This window comes from Aulonocara sp. 'chitande type north' Nkhata Bay, linkage group LG1, assembly GCF_057382095.1.
Source record: "Aulonocara sp. 'chitande type north' Nkhata Bay isolate Kocher_YH1m ecotype deep benthic linkage group LG1, A_spYH_male_GT1.1, whole genome shotgun sequence".
NCBI classification, from domain to species: domain Eukaryota; kingdom Metazoa; phylum Chordata; class Actinopteri; order Cichliformes; family Cichlidae; genus Aulonocara; species Aulonocara sp. 'chitande type north' Nkhata Bay.
The window spans coordinates 19607227-19624205 of NC_141344.1; the positions used below are offsets into that span (position 1 = coordinate 19607227).

General features: G+C 40.8%; 1 protein-coding gene across 1 annotated transcript in view; it reads left to right on the top strand.

Moving 5' to 3' along the window:
- zfhx3b (zinc finger homeobox 3b) overlaps positions 1–16979 on the top strand; it is a 330171-nt gene that overhangs the window by 85392 nt on the left and 227800 nt on the right. The window contains exon 3 of the mRNA XM_086287421.1: positions 10921–11052. The gene's annotated coding sequence lies outside the window, so the exon portion shown is untranslated. The remainder of the gene's footprint in view (positions 1–10920; positions 11053–16979) is intronic.

A 16979-nucleotide genomic window follows, 5' to 3' on the forward strand; every position in this document is an offset into this window, starting at 1 on the left:
CATACCTTTAAATGGAATATCTGTATTGTAAATGGTCTTTCAGCGCTTTTCTATTTTAATTGAACACTCAACTTGCTTGTCACTAAAGACGCTGTAGTAAAAATAGTGCAAAGCGCACATTCATAGAGCACTTTTTGTATTGACAAAAAGTGCTCTATGAATGTGCGCTATCCACACGCTTACACTTCAATGAAGCCATCGGGGCATCTCAGGGTTTGGTATCTTACTAGAGGAGCCAGGGATTGAACCACCAACCTTCCAGATAGTAGAAAACCCACTCAAGCCACAGCTGCCCAGCTAGCATATATATTAGGTGAACAATGGTTTTTATGTAAAGGCTTTAGTCCTGGTCACGAGGACTGCAAAAATAATATAACTGTGAATCAAATCTTGCCAAACATATTTACAATATTTGAAAAAATCATACTTTCAAACCTCAACGAGGGACTTTGTGTTATTCTATTTTTTATAAGTTCATTTAGCATGTGCAGCTGTTCCTGGAGAAGACCCTCTTCTCACACTGAGATGGTCTTCACTAAGTATTTCTTGGCAACAGACCTGTCTTATCTTAGGGGTGTCATGCTGTAGCGTCGGTCCTATGATTGCTCTGTTCAGACCAGCAGAAGCAGAGAGAGGAGAGCTAAACAGAGCCGAAGTTCTCCCAGTCCTCCTCCTACACATATTATCAGGCTGGAATACACAGAATTACTGACATGGATTCAGCCAAGACAGATAGATCGTAAAGCTGCAAACCCAATGGGTCACCTGCGTCTCTGGCTGCCCGTCTCTCTGTTGCACAATGAAAAGCAGATACAGAGTAAGAAGTACTTCAGTATTCTAAAAGTACATAAATATTTGTAATGATGATTAATCTGAGTAGTGAGAACTTATTTGATATTTTTTTTTATAATTCTGACCTACCTTGTCTACCTTTCAGTCCACAGATGATCCACACATGACGATGGAAGCTTATAACAAGCTGATAAGCACATAGTTGAAACTGTTCCAATAAGCTCCCACAGAGGAGAGAAATTCCATCTTATCAAATCAGTCATCCACCCACAGATGCGCAGTGATGATACTTGAATAATAACTTTAAACAAAAAGAACAATCTCATTCATGAGATGAGCTGGCCGTTTTTGTTCCCTTCCTGCTAAGTGATCTGCCATTGTGCAACAGCAGCGCGATCAAAATATGACATTATTTAGAAGTGAAGCCAATAACCCGTTAAGATATATGAAATACATTTGTGAAATGTTTGAGAAATTGTTGCCAGGGGCTTTGTGGCTTAATGCAGTCTCTGATGGCAACGCTGAAGATTCACACAGAGGAGTTAAATAATGAAAATTGAAGAAGAAAAATCACAATGAAATAATTTGCAAATTTATGCTTAACGTATGGCTCTGTGATTGTGTCCATTTGAGTATGTATTTATCTACAGAGAGCCTACAGAGAGGAGTTTCCAATCAAGGCAAACGTGCTCCCGTGCGCGTTTCCAAAATGCCAACCACTTGATGTGCGTTGGTCAAAAGCTGATTTGGTCGGAACAGGGTGGAGAGCAAGAACAGGAATGGTGAAAAAACATCAAAGATCAAAAATACAGCATGAAAAGTACAGAGTGGCTTCAGTGGACACTTTTCATTGTTTTCCACACTTTGTATGTTATAACTTTGATTCTCCACTGCTGGCTGGTGGACTGACAACACAAGCAAGAGTAGCCCACAGAGCAGTTGTACCACTTATTTTTGACACTGCCCCCATCTGACAAGAGATGCTCTCTGCAGCTAGAAGTTGTGTCTGTAGCTGCCCACAGACTGCCAACATTCTGCCAATGCATTACCACCGCTGAATCATAATTTTCCCATTAGATGGCACACACACACACACACACACACACACACACACACACACACACACACACACACACAGATTTTCACATGCCATCTCCCAAGCTTTGAATTTATGTGATAAAGAAACATTGTCCTTCATGCTCTGCAGCTGATGTCTGATATTTCATCCTCGTTATATTAAAAATTGAAACAAGTTTATCTCTCCAACAAATATAAATTAGCCATTTTCTCTGACACACACTCTGATCTAATGGAGAAATATTAAGAAAAGAGGAGAGAGATGGAGATGGAAGGAGAAAGTGAGGTGGTTATGTTATATTATATTTCCACATGTGAATTTAATATGTTTAAAGAAAACATTACGTTATCGGTTCCAAGTGGGTGCTGTTATATTTGGTTTAAAAAGGCTCATCGGAATATGTGGGAATTCAGCAGTTACTTTACCTCACTTTACTACTGAGGAGACAAACATAACCTATTTTTCTTAATATAATATAAAGGTGCAGTCTGTCTATTTTTAACTACGCCGAATGAACGGGTAACCTCAGTATTCCTCCTGCCACCAGTTATTCTTTCCTGTAACTTTGTCGATAAACTTCTTGTAAAGCTGTTTCATCTTAGGCATTTGCTACGTTTAATTTCTGTGTCTCATTCCATCGGCGGCTCTTATGTCACTGCTCTCGTGCATCCTCGGAGTCAATCGATTACCTCCACGGGTGAGGTTGCTACTCTCATCTGACGCATTGGGTATCCATCCTTGGTTTTCTGACCCGGGCCAACCCCTTTCCTCACCCTGTGGCTCCTTCCGAACTTTGATGCCAGGTTCCGTATCTATGTCACCAGTCTGACACTGTCTGTCCTGCATCAATAAACATTTGGGGAGGGCAGATTTTTCTAGGCTGAATAATTTATAGTGCATGATTAGAAACTCTATCCTGAGTGGAGGATCTAGTTGCTTGCATGTTTGTCTAGGATCTTTACAATAAAACATGACCCAGTCTGATTAGAAAGTCCAGTGCCACACAGTTGGTCACTGTGTATGTGTGTGTATGAGAACCAGAGAGGAGATAGAGAAATGAAATTGATATAGGGTTTAGCTTTGTTCTCCCTTGGATTGGGATGTCCAGATTTAGTAAGGAAAGACTCTTAATAAGGCTCTGTAATTTTCTTTATACGTTTCCTTTGTGTTCTTGCAGAAAGAAACACAAAGAGAGGAAACTGGCAATGTAGCAATGTTGCTGAGACATCCCGCCCTTAATTAAAGTTAAAGGAAATTGCCAAACTGTATGGAGGAGATGTTCTGTGTGATTTGATGAATCACTGTCAGTCATATTGATTATTTCTTTAAAAGTAGCAACATTATAACTTCATAAAGCTATTTATCATTGTGTGACAAGTAAGTAGCACAGTTAGTAATAGTTTTTTAGATCGCAGAAAGGTTACTGCTGAATATGTATTTCTCATATATTTTATACTCTCATGTAGTTCAGCTGACTTTTTGTTTAGTTTATGTCAAGCAGTTTATTTCAGCAGCTTACTAGAGGTTTATGTAGCAGTAGCACACTTACTGACCGGGGTGCCACCAGTGAAAAGTAAAAGAAATCACACTGACAGGGAAAATGAAAACTTTAAGCCATTATCTTTATTTGAAATGTGCATCTGAACTAAAAATTTGTGGTTATTTTTATGAGTCAGGCACAGTCTGAAGCCTCAATCTTTTACCATCAATATCTAAAAGGATAAGAAAACTAACTTTAAAAGTGACGCCTTTTTTTTCATTTCAGCACCCCGTCTGTTTTACAAATTGCAGAGGAATATTCTGCATGTTCAAAATAGCAAACCTTTCAGCTTCTCGCAGTTAACAGGGGCAGATGCAAGGGATGTGTCTGGCAGGCACTTTTGTCCTTCGCTGCAGCCTGTTTCTCTTTGCGTTTCATAGGGACAACAGAGAGCGCATCATGAACTTCTCATCATACAGTAGCTAGGAGTGTGTGTTTGGGGTGGGTAAGGGGGTGTTATGTTCATTAGCACAGTCAAAATGCCTAGAGGCATAAGTAGAAGAGGAGTGAGTGAAGGAGAGTGGGGAGGGAAGGGGTGGCTTGTATGGAAATTGACCAGTGTGCTGTAACTGTTCATCTGGTGTAGGCCTTTGAAGTGAGCTGTTCAACACTGCAGCAGGCCTTGTTCTTGATAATTGCCTAAATGATCTCCATGGAGCGTGGGGTTGTGTTACAACTGAACTAATCCAGGGGCAACCCGCTGATTTGGCAGAGAGCTCTTCGCTATGTCAGTCAGTCCCCCACCCCCCCACCCCCCCCCTCGCCCAAACAACAGCCTATCTTCCATTCTGTTTCGTCTGTTTATTAGGCTAACACAGCAGGGAGTGTGATGCTCGTGTTGTGGATTCTGGAGTGATGGGAGGTGGTATGGGACCCGGGGGTGGGGGGAGTCCTGTTTGTTGTAGGGTTGATGGCCTCTGCTCCCCAAGCTTAGCCACACGCTTAACCCGCACTCCTTGACATCATACCCTTCGCTCGCCCCATTGATATGTAAATTAGCAGCAGCTCTGTTTGCAAATGAGGGAGGAATAATTAGTCAGGAGCACTTAGTAACAACAACAATAATACACACGTCTGATCTAGGCTGAGCTGCTCTCTCTTTGTCATTTGAGCTGCTCCTGGCAATCTTTCAATTCCCCCCACCCCCCCGCCCCCAATTGCCAAACCAGAGACACTGGTGGGTGGTTGGGCATACGCTACAGTGTTTGGCCTTTTGGAGCTTCACCAGGGTTTAGGAAGCCAGTGGAGCATGGAGGCCAAGCAGGGCCCTAGGCCAAGAGAACCAAGTGCAGAGCACAGCCTGGGTTGGAGACCTTTCTGGTATGCAGGGAGGTCAGAGCAGAGAGCAAAACAGACAGGAAGTAATGTGCATACCCTGAGACCTGAGCTTTACAGGTCCTGAAGGAAGAGCACCGTCACTCATGCCCATGAAAAGGACCATGCTTAGATGGGGAAAATGGAAGTTCAGTTAAATTTTTAAACTGCATTAATCCCAGAAAGAATCAGATCAACAGAGCGGACTAAAAACAAAATGGCTGACAGAAAAGCCAATAAGAAGCATCTGTTTTGGAAATGTGACTCTGCACACTGACTGGGAAAAATAGATTATTACGTTCAATTTACATATATTTTTGGTGGTTCAAAGAAGTGGGTGTCAGGTTAGTACTTCGGTGCCAGGGGTAATGAAGAGCCCCCCCTACTCCCACTGTCCTGGGACAGGCCCAGTGGCAGAGTATCAGGTAGACTGAGGTCCCATATAAAAGCGGCCCCTATGAATTATAAATCATAGGCCACTGGAGCCACAGCCTGTGGGAAACATAAGGGGGTAAGAGTGACTATATTCCTGGAACAAAGCACAACAATGGGAGGGGGTAAGGTGGAAAGGTGGTGGGACAGCATCATACAGTAAAAGTTAAAGGACAGACAACTTGATGGTGTATCCCAAATAAAAGCTCTGTAATCACAGTGTTTGTCCAGTGCTCCACTTTATGCTTATGTTGACGCGGAAGGATTTCTGAACCAGATGGACTTTTCTGGTCCTCCCGATTGGTCATTGGGTTGCAGGCCTGGTTCAGTCAGAGGTGATTGAATAGAAATATTGTTGTTTTTTTTCCTGGGGTGGGGTGGTTGGAGGGGGGGCATACTGATGAAAGGTTGATTGATATGGTGTCAGGCGCTCTGTGATGGATTAAATTGTGTGTGCAGACGTTGTGGCCCTGGCCAGTCATGGCTGTTGCTGCCTTTTCCGCCAGCCAGTGCTGCGGCAGCTTTAAGAAAATTTGATTTTCGCAGCTCAGAAACACACGGCAGACCCTTTCTCTCCGCTGCCTGACTTCCATTTAGTTTGAGAGTGCACAAGTGATTCTTTATTGGATGAAATCTGCGCCGGATTGGATAAAGTGTTAGAGCGCTGAGCCATCTATCACTATCACCGCCCCAGCTCCAGTTTCATTTTAAAAGAAAAGAACGAAAGCAGAAAAAACAGAAAGAAGAAGAAGAAAAACAGACAGCCATAGGATGTTGGAGATTTGAAAATTAACTGTGGCAAGGGAAAAAAAAGATCTATCCTCCAACCACTAAGCCTGTTTCCTCTGTTGGAGGATACCAAGCTTTTCTCTGTAGAGATGCCTCCATGACTCACTAGCCTCTCAAGCTCTCCTGTCTCATAATGTTTGCTGACCAGCTCAAGCTCACACCTGTTCAAACCCTGCTTTACAGATCGAATCATTCAACCCAACTTCATCTCATAGCAATTATCTTATCTTTACTATTCTACTAATAATTTTGTTGGTGTCAGACACTGAATTATCAAACATGCGTTTTTATTGACCATTATTAGTTTATAACTACTGAACATTACAGCTGCACTTACAGTAGCAGCAAAAAAGGTCCTTCATGTTGCATTGATAACATTTTGAGATAAAGTCTTTTGCAATCTTTGATTTTTCCTTAATGTATCATAACTAGTCCCCACAGCTCGCCTAAAAATACTGGTGACATTTTGGATGCGTTTATTTACACGCTACATTGTATAAATGTTGTTTTCTTGCACCTTGCAGACTTCGATCTCATGCAGAGCTTTTCTTTTTATCAAACCGAAAGCCTTACATTTATATAAAGACCATATTTACGAAAAGCACAGGTTTGGTATTAATTTTTAAATTAAATTTACCCTCGCAGACGTGCGACAGACCAAACACCAGCCTTACAAATTCTCTGACACCCCATTGAGCCCACATGAAGAAGAGTTAGTGTAACTCATCAGTCCCGGGTCTGTCCTAGGTCATGCCAGTTAGTGAGACGTGTGTATTTGCTCACATCTGACCATCTCACTTCCATTCATTTTTAAAGACTATTTCTTATATATCCCCCTGTCTGTCCATTAGTGCTTTGCTTTGTATAAAGCACCTGGCCATGAATTTACCTCAAGGCGATGCTCAATGAGAGCTTCTCAAAGACGGAAGAGTAGGAAAAAAAAGAGCGAGGGAGAAAGGCGGCAAAATTGTGAAACTCCTATGTATTTCATTTCGTCTTACATAATTCATTTTGAAATGCATCTTGGATGATGTAAATCTGTTCAGAGGCACCCTCTATTCCGAGCCTTTACCCTTAAATGTCTCTGTGGTTGGAGTGTCCTGAGGCAGTTTGGACCCACCAGCCTTCCCCACCCCCACCTTAATAAATCATTATGGAGCAGAGCCGCACTTATCAAGCTGGTCAGAGACCTCTAATGAGCACAGGGACCACGACTCTGCACAGCCCCAGAAATATTTTATTAAGAGCACATTTAGACACACACTACTCAGGATGTATGACCACATTGGTAAGCTCCCCTTATTGCATCTGCATCATAAATAGCAGGCTTGGGAGTACAGACTATGTGAGATGCACACATTGTTTTAGCTGCTCGCTGTGATGCGGCCAACTCTCACTTCTTGTATGACTTGTCCACAGCCGACACTGAGTGCCCTCTACGGAGTGCTCGGATTATTTCCTGGATCCCGATGACTCCTGTGGGGCCTTATGACCTTTGATCTTTACGCTCCGCTTATGATGACCCATCAGAGAAGCGAACATACTCACAAGTCAGACATAAGTCGTCTCCTTGAATAATGGTTTTCGGGCCTCTGCTTGTTTTATGTGCAAAATTTTTAACAAAGGCAGAACTATAAAAACACTCTCTAGGCTTCTTTCAGTCAGTCCTCAATCAAGGCAGTTCATGTTAGAGTATGAACAAATAACTTTTATGTCAGTCAAACAGACATGTATACCAGGCTGAATTAATTAATGAAGTCAGATGCTGTGCTGTTAAATTGAAATGAACCACAGCTCTTGTTGCTTTGTTTTTAACACCACCTACCAATTTCTTTCCTCATGTCAAACAAAACACTTCGCAGAAATGCAGCGTATTTTATGCGAGGGAAATCGCTGCCTTTGAAAAAGACCACGAGCTTCTGCTCATGTATTTTCTACAAATGAATTAATGCAATTTAAACTAGCTGGTAAGGCATTTTGTGGAAAAATGAGAAAAAAGAGAAAAAGATCATATCAGAGGTTAAGGCTAGTCTCTTTGATACAGTCAGACTATCATTAAAGAAATGCTCAGGCTCTGAGCCATGAATCCACCATTCAGAAACACCTGACCCAGGATAATGGCAAGTACATTGTTAATGCATCATTTTTTTAATAAGTTCCAAAATTGCTTAGACCACTGAACAAAGTCAAAATGAGCAAGGACTCACTGACAGTAATAATAAAAGGTAAGAAAGCCTTTCTGTTACATTCCTTTTAAGTTTTCAACATCCAAGACTGAAAAAAACTAGTGAGAGAAAAAAAATCATTACCCGGTTGTTTCATCTGACTCTTTTCTTCCCCAGCACAGAAACACCGGGCTGATTAAAGATGACTAAAACCTAAAACCGACCAAGCTACGTCCTTCTTCTCTTCCCCCCTCTCTGCAACTTTTATTTTTAATGGAAAATCGGCCCTGAGCTCGTTTACTCAGGAACAGAGGGATATAAATGTTTTAAAATTTAACCAAAAAAGAAAAAGAAAGGCAGGAAAATGGAATGGAAGGAGGAAAGGATAGGTAATATGAGAAAGATTTTAATCTTAATAATTCATAAAGCAGTCCTTCAATCCCCCTTTTCTCTCTGCTGACTGGTGTTTGATGAAGATACAAGCTTTCTCTCTGCTGGGCTCCTGCAAAGTAAATGTTGTGTGGTGTAGATAGACCTCCGATAAGGCCAATATATGAGACACTTACCGAGGGGGAGTGGGAAAATGGCGTTACCCAGACAGGACATGAGGGAAAAGCACAGAGCAGGACGGGATCAGAAACAAGGTTAGAATGGCAGAAAAGGCCCTAAGGGAAACCAAGCAAGACAACAACTCTTGAATGCATGCTGACTTTGGCACCTATGGGTCACAGGGTTATTAAAAGAGTGGGACATGGGTCCTTAAGGCTCCACAGACCCATGTTTGTTTATATAAGAATCATTTTTTTAAATCCACCGACAAAAAAAGGGATTTGTTTATGAGACCTGGCATCTTTTTTTAAGCATCTGTTTATTGTAATTAGCAAGAATGTGATGTTCATTAATTTGTAAAACGAAAAACTTTCATGTCACAATATGTCCTTGAAACAGCTCTGATGTCCACAGAAAAGCTATGATAATTTTTTTGTTCATTTCCTGCAGGTTTTGTGCATGTTTAGTCCAGAATTCACAAAGAAATTTTCAGTGGTAGGCAAGTATGAAAAAATTGTTAGGCTGCGAGTGTGCAGAAAAAGAGAACGGCAAAGACGAGGAGGAAGGAAGAGGGCTTTGCTGCTCTGAGGTACAACGCTCTGATCTCCTTTTAAGTTGTGGCCCAGCATGCTCAGCAACATAGTCAGTCAAACCTGCAGCCCCCCAGGGTTCAAGCTCTGCTCAAAGGGTTCTCCTCTCTGAGGCTCCTCTGTGTAACCACCAGGCCATGGCTCCTTTCCACCTCAGTGATCACACACACTCCCCGGCCAAAACTCGTATGTTGACACTGTGTTTGAGGAAGCATTCTGTGATAATGTCCCAGTATTGATCAGCTATCTGTGATGATAGCTGTTGGGAAAGTGACCTGAATTTAATCTAGAATGATTGCTAATGCTGGATACTGGATAGGTGGGCCCGCCTGTAGGCCGCCATACTCTAGGTGAGGGTGATGGGGCTAGGGTTCACCAAAGGTGAGGGGCCCATCCTTTCCCTCTGCGGTCATGAGAGTCAAGTTCAGCCAGAGGGTCTATGGGGGACCGGAGGTCTGGACGCCATGTCCATCTGGATAAATCTGCATACAAAGGCCAGCTGACTGAGACAGCCCCTCCTGGTTAGTGACAGAAGAAGATGGCTGAAGGAGACGGTTGATTTGGGAAATGTGATTTTTCTAAGTAATAGAGAACTGAAGTACTAGCCTTTATATTTGGTAATGCAATGCAAATTGATTTTCAACATCACCATCACTGCTCATATCTCACTGGTTCAAGTTTATTTGACTTACATTATCTATGTAATGGAAGGACGCGGCCTGTATATAATTTATTTAAAAAATGACACTAAAATAAAAAAAATGTTAAAAAAGACTTTAAACATTTAACTTTGAATCATAAGAAGACAGTTAAAAAAAAGTGAGGGGCAATTTCATTAAAAAACACATTTTAACATCCACATGTCAATTTTAAACTTCCTTCCTCTATGGTGGATCTAGATGTCATATATTTGTGTATGTATATATACATAAGCCATTCATGAGATTAGTGTGAACCTTGTCCTCCCTGAAGGTGCAAAGGCCAGGCACACTGCCGCTGCTCATATGCATCTCTTTTATTGTCTATTGTGTGTAATCACAGTCTCCTCGCTTCTCAGTGCCAGACTTTTGACCCCTTTTATTTTGTTGTCCATTTTCAGCTGCTCCGCAACATAACAGGCATTAGACTGCTGAACAGATGTGCAGGGATGGGGGGCAGTCAGTGAATGCTAATGAAGGTTCCTGAATCACCAAATTCTGAGAATGGATGGCAAAATGAGGAAAAGTAGTAAAACGCACATTAAGTCCAATTTTAGTGAAATGATGGCTTCAACTTAAAAAAAAAAAAGGCTTTAATTATAGCTGTAACCCAGATCTTACCGTGTGAGTCTCGGGCCACGTGTGCGTTTGTGTTTTTCTGTGTCATCGCGTGCACGTGTCTGTGTACGTCACTTACATGCAAGCGTGTGCATCAGCATTCTGGCTGTCCGTGCATGTGTGTATGTGTGTCCCCCAGGCTAGACAAAGCATGCTACTCCTTGGCAGTTCCCCCCTGTCACCGCAGAGGCCTCAGTGTGAGTGCAAGTGTGTGATCAATCTCACGTGGACCAGTCGTGGTGTCAGGGCAGCAGTGGATCTAACTCTCACTCACCCCTCTATCTCTCTCTCTGTCTCCCTCTCATCTCTCCCCCTGTCCCATTTCTCTTCCTCTTTCTCTCTTGCTCCTATCCAGCCTTTTCTTTGACTGTGGGACAGTAGGGATGCTGGGTCAGAAGCAAGCCTATAGAGCACCCATCTATCCAAGAGGATAATTAATGCATGCCAAGTTGGACGACTGATCCCGCCAGCAGACTACTCCAAACAGGTACCTATGCCTTCCTCCTCTGTGGAGCTGCCCTGCTCTGTCTCACTTTGTCACCTGATCTTTGCTGACTGACTGATTTGCTGACTAGCACTCACTCATGCTTCCTCTTTTTCACACTGTCTCTCTCCCGCCCTCTCTGTCTCTCTCTCCTCACTCTTTCACTCTCTCTCTCTCTCTCACACACACAAACACACACCGCTCGCACATACTGTACGCAAGACAATACTCAAGTGCACGCAGTCACATTACTGAGTAACTTTTAATAGTGTTTTCTTGAATTAGAATGGCTCGGTTTTTGCTCCACAATGTGTGGGTTTGCAGGTTTACAGGTGTAGAGTTAGAGAGACACATTTTCTGCTCTGAGGTGGCAAATGTCATGTTTTTGAAGTTGAAGTGGGTTGTCTTTACTGCTCTGGGCTGTACTAGGTGCTTCTACACCTCTGATCGCCTCTGATCGACTTTCACAAAGGTTACAGCTTCTCTCTTTACTGTGATTTTGTGTATTTGATGTGTTACTCCTTGCTGAGTTAAAAAAAAAAGCACAATATGTGGCAAACTGTGATAATTCTCAAGCATATAAGTCTGTTTGACTGCTTTGCAACATTGTTCCCTCTTTACACCAAAATGTGGGGCTCCTAAAAATTATTATAAGAATAATAAACAATAAAAAGAATGAAAGATGATATTAATTTAAATGGTATTGAAGGTAGTAATGGTTGTTAAACTTGAAGTTGCAGTATGAGTAGTACATTTGTTAGTTTTCCAAATGATGGTTTATTCTCTTTCTATTTACTGCCAAACTAAACAATATGCATTAAATTCACACGACCTGGTAAAAGGATAATTAAAAACTTTAGCCACTGTTTTGAGTTTCCCCTCGTCCCATTAGTCAGATTGACAGGTTAGATCAACTTTCGAAGTCCTGTAGGCATGTAGGCAAACAGCTACTTCACAGATGTGAGGAAAGAGGAAAAGGCGTTTCCTGTAAATGTCACTCTCATTTTTAGATGAAGAGAGATTTTTCTAAAGGGTCAGCACAAGAATTTATGGTAGGCACTGCTCTGGGACTTTTCAGAGGGGGTTAATTTGGAGAGTATGTGCCAAGGCTTTCAGCAGTCTTTTTTTTTTTTTTTGCCAAAAACAAAAAAACAACAACAACAAAAAAACCCAAAAACCTGCCATCAAAAGCTGTTTGGTGTTGTATTGTAATATGTCTTAAATATGTTAGCATTCCATTTATTAGATGACACTAGGTAACCCATTTAGAAGTTGTTTTAAACTTAATTTACACGTACATCCACCAGTCCAAAAGGTTAATGGCTGACAAATTAACCCCTGCAGCATTATCTTACAAATGGCCTGCAGCATATGATAACCTATAATCAATATCACCAATTATATGTCAGGCAGAGGCTATTGGCTGTGACCTGTCTCTTGTGGAGAGACTTTCTGAGGAAACAGGATCTCCTCCACTATGTAGATGCAGGATATCTCACATGCTGATGTCATTAGAGACACCTGGGACCACCTATCATCCACTGGCTGCATCTATTCATCTGATTTTGTTGCTTCATAACCTTCCACTCTGCTTTTTTTCCCTCTTCTCCTCCACTTCATCTTTGTATCCTCTGCATCTTCTTACTCTTGTCCTCTTCCTTCCTTTGTCATTCTGCCTCTCCATCTCTCGTTTTAAACAAATGTGGTCATTTTCAAAACATAGTCTAAAATGTTTAGTCGCACATTTCCTTGTGACTGCCACTTGGCAAAAAACACATAAGAAAAATTTCTGACCAGATATCATCGTTTAATTTTGTCATAATACCTAAAACATTTTGCTGCTCAAATTAAATTGCTGCTTATATAATCCTTGAGCTGAATGTGCCTTTATTAATAAAGCATTTTCACCCAAAGAATAAACAACCAATTTTATTTAAATTGACTGGAAATCAGAAAAACTTAATTTTTCCTCACTCCATCTTTTTTTTTTCCAAAGGATTTGACTCTGGAGAAACCACAAACCCGGCCTCACACATACAAATCACTACTTGAATCTGAACACCTGAGCTTCTCCTTACAGTTAAAATAAAATGATTTTGTTCTTAAGTTGAGATAAAGAAAGTGTTAATGACAGGTTTTTTTTTTAAATTTAACAGGCCATTCAACAACTCCAAACGTGAAATTAAAATTACTTAATTAGTAATAAATAAAGAAATAAGCACGATTAAAAAACATGCCAGGTAATGCTTTTAGATAACTGTCGGCCTTTTGCTAAACATGAGCACCTGAAGGTTTAATGAAGTCAAGCTGCTTCCAAATTAGAAGTATTACAACTACTGTAATGATACAGCTTGCACTATTATTATTTTTATTTATTTATTTATTTTACTATTTTGCCCCAAATCACCCGATACAGCTTTAAAAAAGTGTGTGGCTTAAGCTTTTTTGTTTACTTTTACATGACGAGGAAAAAAAATCTAATTGGGTGGCCTCGTCACAAACTTTAAAAATGAAAGGTTACTGATTCTCAGTTTCCGTCGTGGTCTAAACGATTTAAATGGAAAATAATATATTTATGAAGTAGGCGACCCACCTTAAATTCGATATTTCTCAAGTCTTACATTTCGTGGAGATTCATTTAAAATGTATCGTCTACAACTCTTTATGCATTTGAATAATAAAAAAAATAATAATGATACAAATAATAATAATAAACAAAAAAGACATGTTGTTTATTTATTTGGCGCTGGAACATTCGGGCAGACAGGCAGGATGTAGACAGCAGGCGCTTCTGTCTGCGTCCGCGCTGCTCCCGTAATGGTCACTGGCTTCAGAGACCTTGAACTTCACCGGAGCTGCTTGGGGGTTCAAATGCGGGGGGGCAGCTGAGAGCCATATGCCTTCAAGTGACTGCTGTTACACCCAGCGCAGGGGTGAGTAATGCTCACCGACTCTTACAGGGAGGACAAATACCCACTGGTTCTCTGACGCCTGAATATTTCTCTAAAATATATATAATCCTTCATATTTGCGTATCTGCGTTTGTTCAGTTTTTTACACAAATCTCGCGATTATGAATTTCCCGTGCTCCACACTGGCCTGCGTGTCACTGCTCTGCGGGCTTACAGCATTAATTTTGATCAAGAAATGAAACCTGAAATTGATTAAAATTTTATATTCAGGAAGGTATATATTTCTTAAATTTCCGCGATAAAGGCCTCATGAATGTTGAACCTTTGAATAGCAGCATGCAGATGGGCCTATAAAATATTCAGCCAAGAGAAAGGTAAGTGATGTGTAGAGTTCAAAACAAAAAAAGGGAGGGGGTCAACTTAGGGTGGGTTTAGCCCCCTCACACTGCAGCCACCCGTTACCCTCACCCACGCTGCTGTCCAGAGCTGCTTTAAATTTCGGCCCATCTTGGGATACAGAGGGTGGGGTTGTGGCTTACTGGAAACCAACATAAATAGAAGGCAAGCAAATAATTGTAAGGCCTACTCGACTCTAAATGTCTTGGTGATGGTCCTGCTACATTCATCATCCTCTTTTGTTTTTTCTTTGTTTCTTTTTTTTCTTTTTCTTTCCTTTTTACCCACAAAACGGGCTATTTTGTTTCATAAATGTTAATTGATTAATGATCAAACATTCTCGCCAGTAGATCCGTTTACATCCTGCATTGATGTTTCAGGTTTCTATTTTTATTGCACATCAGTTTGGGCTATGTAAGACTACAGGCCCTATCCTCTACACGATATGTCAGTTCTTGCAGTATATGATGTCATGTTTGAAATCCCTTTGGTCTTTGAATGACTGAAAGTAACTCTTAATAACGGAGGCTAAATAAACACTATTATTTCGCTGTTGTGGGGAAAGAGATGGGGCTGACACCGAGGTTGAAGATAAATAAATGATGTTTAGATTTGAATCTTGAAAACAAACTCAGGTAGATGAAACGCTTGATTGTGGCAGGTCCCAATACTACTCGTTTGCCTGCTCGGAAAAAAAAAGCGAAGGTTTATTATCCATATTTTCTACCGCTAAACTTTGATAAATAATGAAAAAAAAAGTTTGGGGTTATTTTTTATCCGGAGGCTCATAAAACGATTTGGCAAAGATTAAACAGCAGGCCCTACTCTGACTTAAATTACACTGAAGTCAGGTTTATATTATAAATAATTTAGTCTTAAGAAAAAAATTGGGATTATTTATGTCGCTCTTTTCACAATTAAAATCATTATTTAAAAAAAAAAGTTTTTTCTACTCACAATAGCAACAACAACAAAACAAGAACAAATTAAAGAAAACTTTAAATAAATAAATAAATATATATATATATATATATTTACGAAAACGATTAAAAAACAACATGTTGAGTACAAGATTGGCCCTAATTGGTATACTCATGCTAACAAGTGTCCTATTAGAATATAATGAATATTAAATAGACGGAATAAACTTGTCAGATTCAATTGGATCACTCGTCAAATTCCTCAACAGTTGGCCCGCGAGGCAATTAATACAAGCTATTACCCCGCGATAAGGCCTAATTAGCCCCGATTAGTGCAGAAGGGGAGGGTGGGGGCGCTAATTGAAAAATCCTTCAGAAAAGGGAGGTTGTGTATTGTAGGCACGAGCTCCTTAAGCAGCTCTCAGTGGTAAATACCATTCACATTCAAATGAGAGTGACAAACTTTGGCACAGAAACAAGCACACGTCCGCCTCCCGGCCTCAGCCTTTTTTTAAGCGCTCCGCCTTTTGTTAACCTGACACGTGCTTAGAGGAGCGTGATATGGTTAATTCCGTAGGAGGATGGCACTGTGCCCGACAGCCCGGAAAAGAAACCCGACCACATATATTTAAAAGAAAGAAAGAAAGAAAAGAAACAATAAAAAAAAAAACAATAATTAAAATGATCTCTTTTTTTTTGGCCTCTGCTTTCACCTTACATTAAAATGTAAAGCTCCCAGAGACATGCGCACACAGCCAAGCGCGCACACAGCAGCCAACAAAAGCACAGTAGAAGAATAATCTTCGTTGAAATAAAAAGGGGGAGTGTGTGTGTGTGTGTGTGTGTGTGTGTGTGTGTGTGTGTGTGTGTGTGTGTGTGTGTGTGTGTGTGTGTGTGTGTGTGTGTGTGTTAAGAATGGACTTCAAATGCGTTTAAGCTACAGTATAGAGAGCAGAGCCTTGCACCTGTCTCCCTCTCGCTGGAGATTTGCACCCCTCCTGCTGCCGGCATTGAACAGTCGTGTGTGTCTGAGTGTGCGTGTGTGTGACCAGCCATGCATGTCATATTTTTCGACCGAGACACACGCACTCGCACATCCAAACGACGCCTTTCCTGCGGCATTTGTCTCTTTCTTGCGCATTACAGTGAATATGTGACCTAAATAACCATTTTATTGTCTGTTCCTCCTTTTAGGCTTCTCATAAGAACAATCCGTAATATTGCACGTTTTGTCGTATCCTCCCTCCTTCTCCATGGTATAGTCTTCTTTGATGAGTGTAATATTAACATGATAAGGAGATGTCAATGAAAAGCTCTCTACCTGACTGAGCAGACGGCTCTGTGATATACTGGGTCTAATGTAATATTAATGCATGCAGGGCTTGTTTCTTATCAGGAAAGATCTCTCCAAAATTGTCCTCCACAGGGACCCACTTAAAGAGTGAAGCCCACATAATAGAAATGATCACTCTTTTTTAGCCTGCATCTGAAAGATATCACTCCGTTTTATGCAGTTTGTGACAGGAATGCTAAACTCTTTATCTTTTATTTACCATTTGCATATGTATATGTTTTTAGTTCATTCAGACACATTATTTTTGTTAAATGTACATTTTTAAGTTTGATCATCTCCCATTAAACATTTTTTAATAATAATCGCCATTAAAATAAATTAATTCAATTAAAATTTCATATTTTTTAT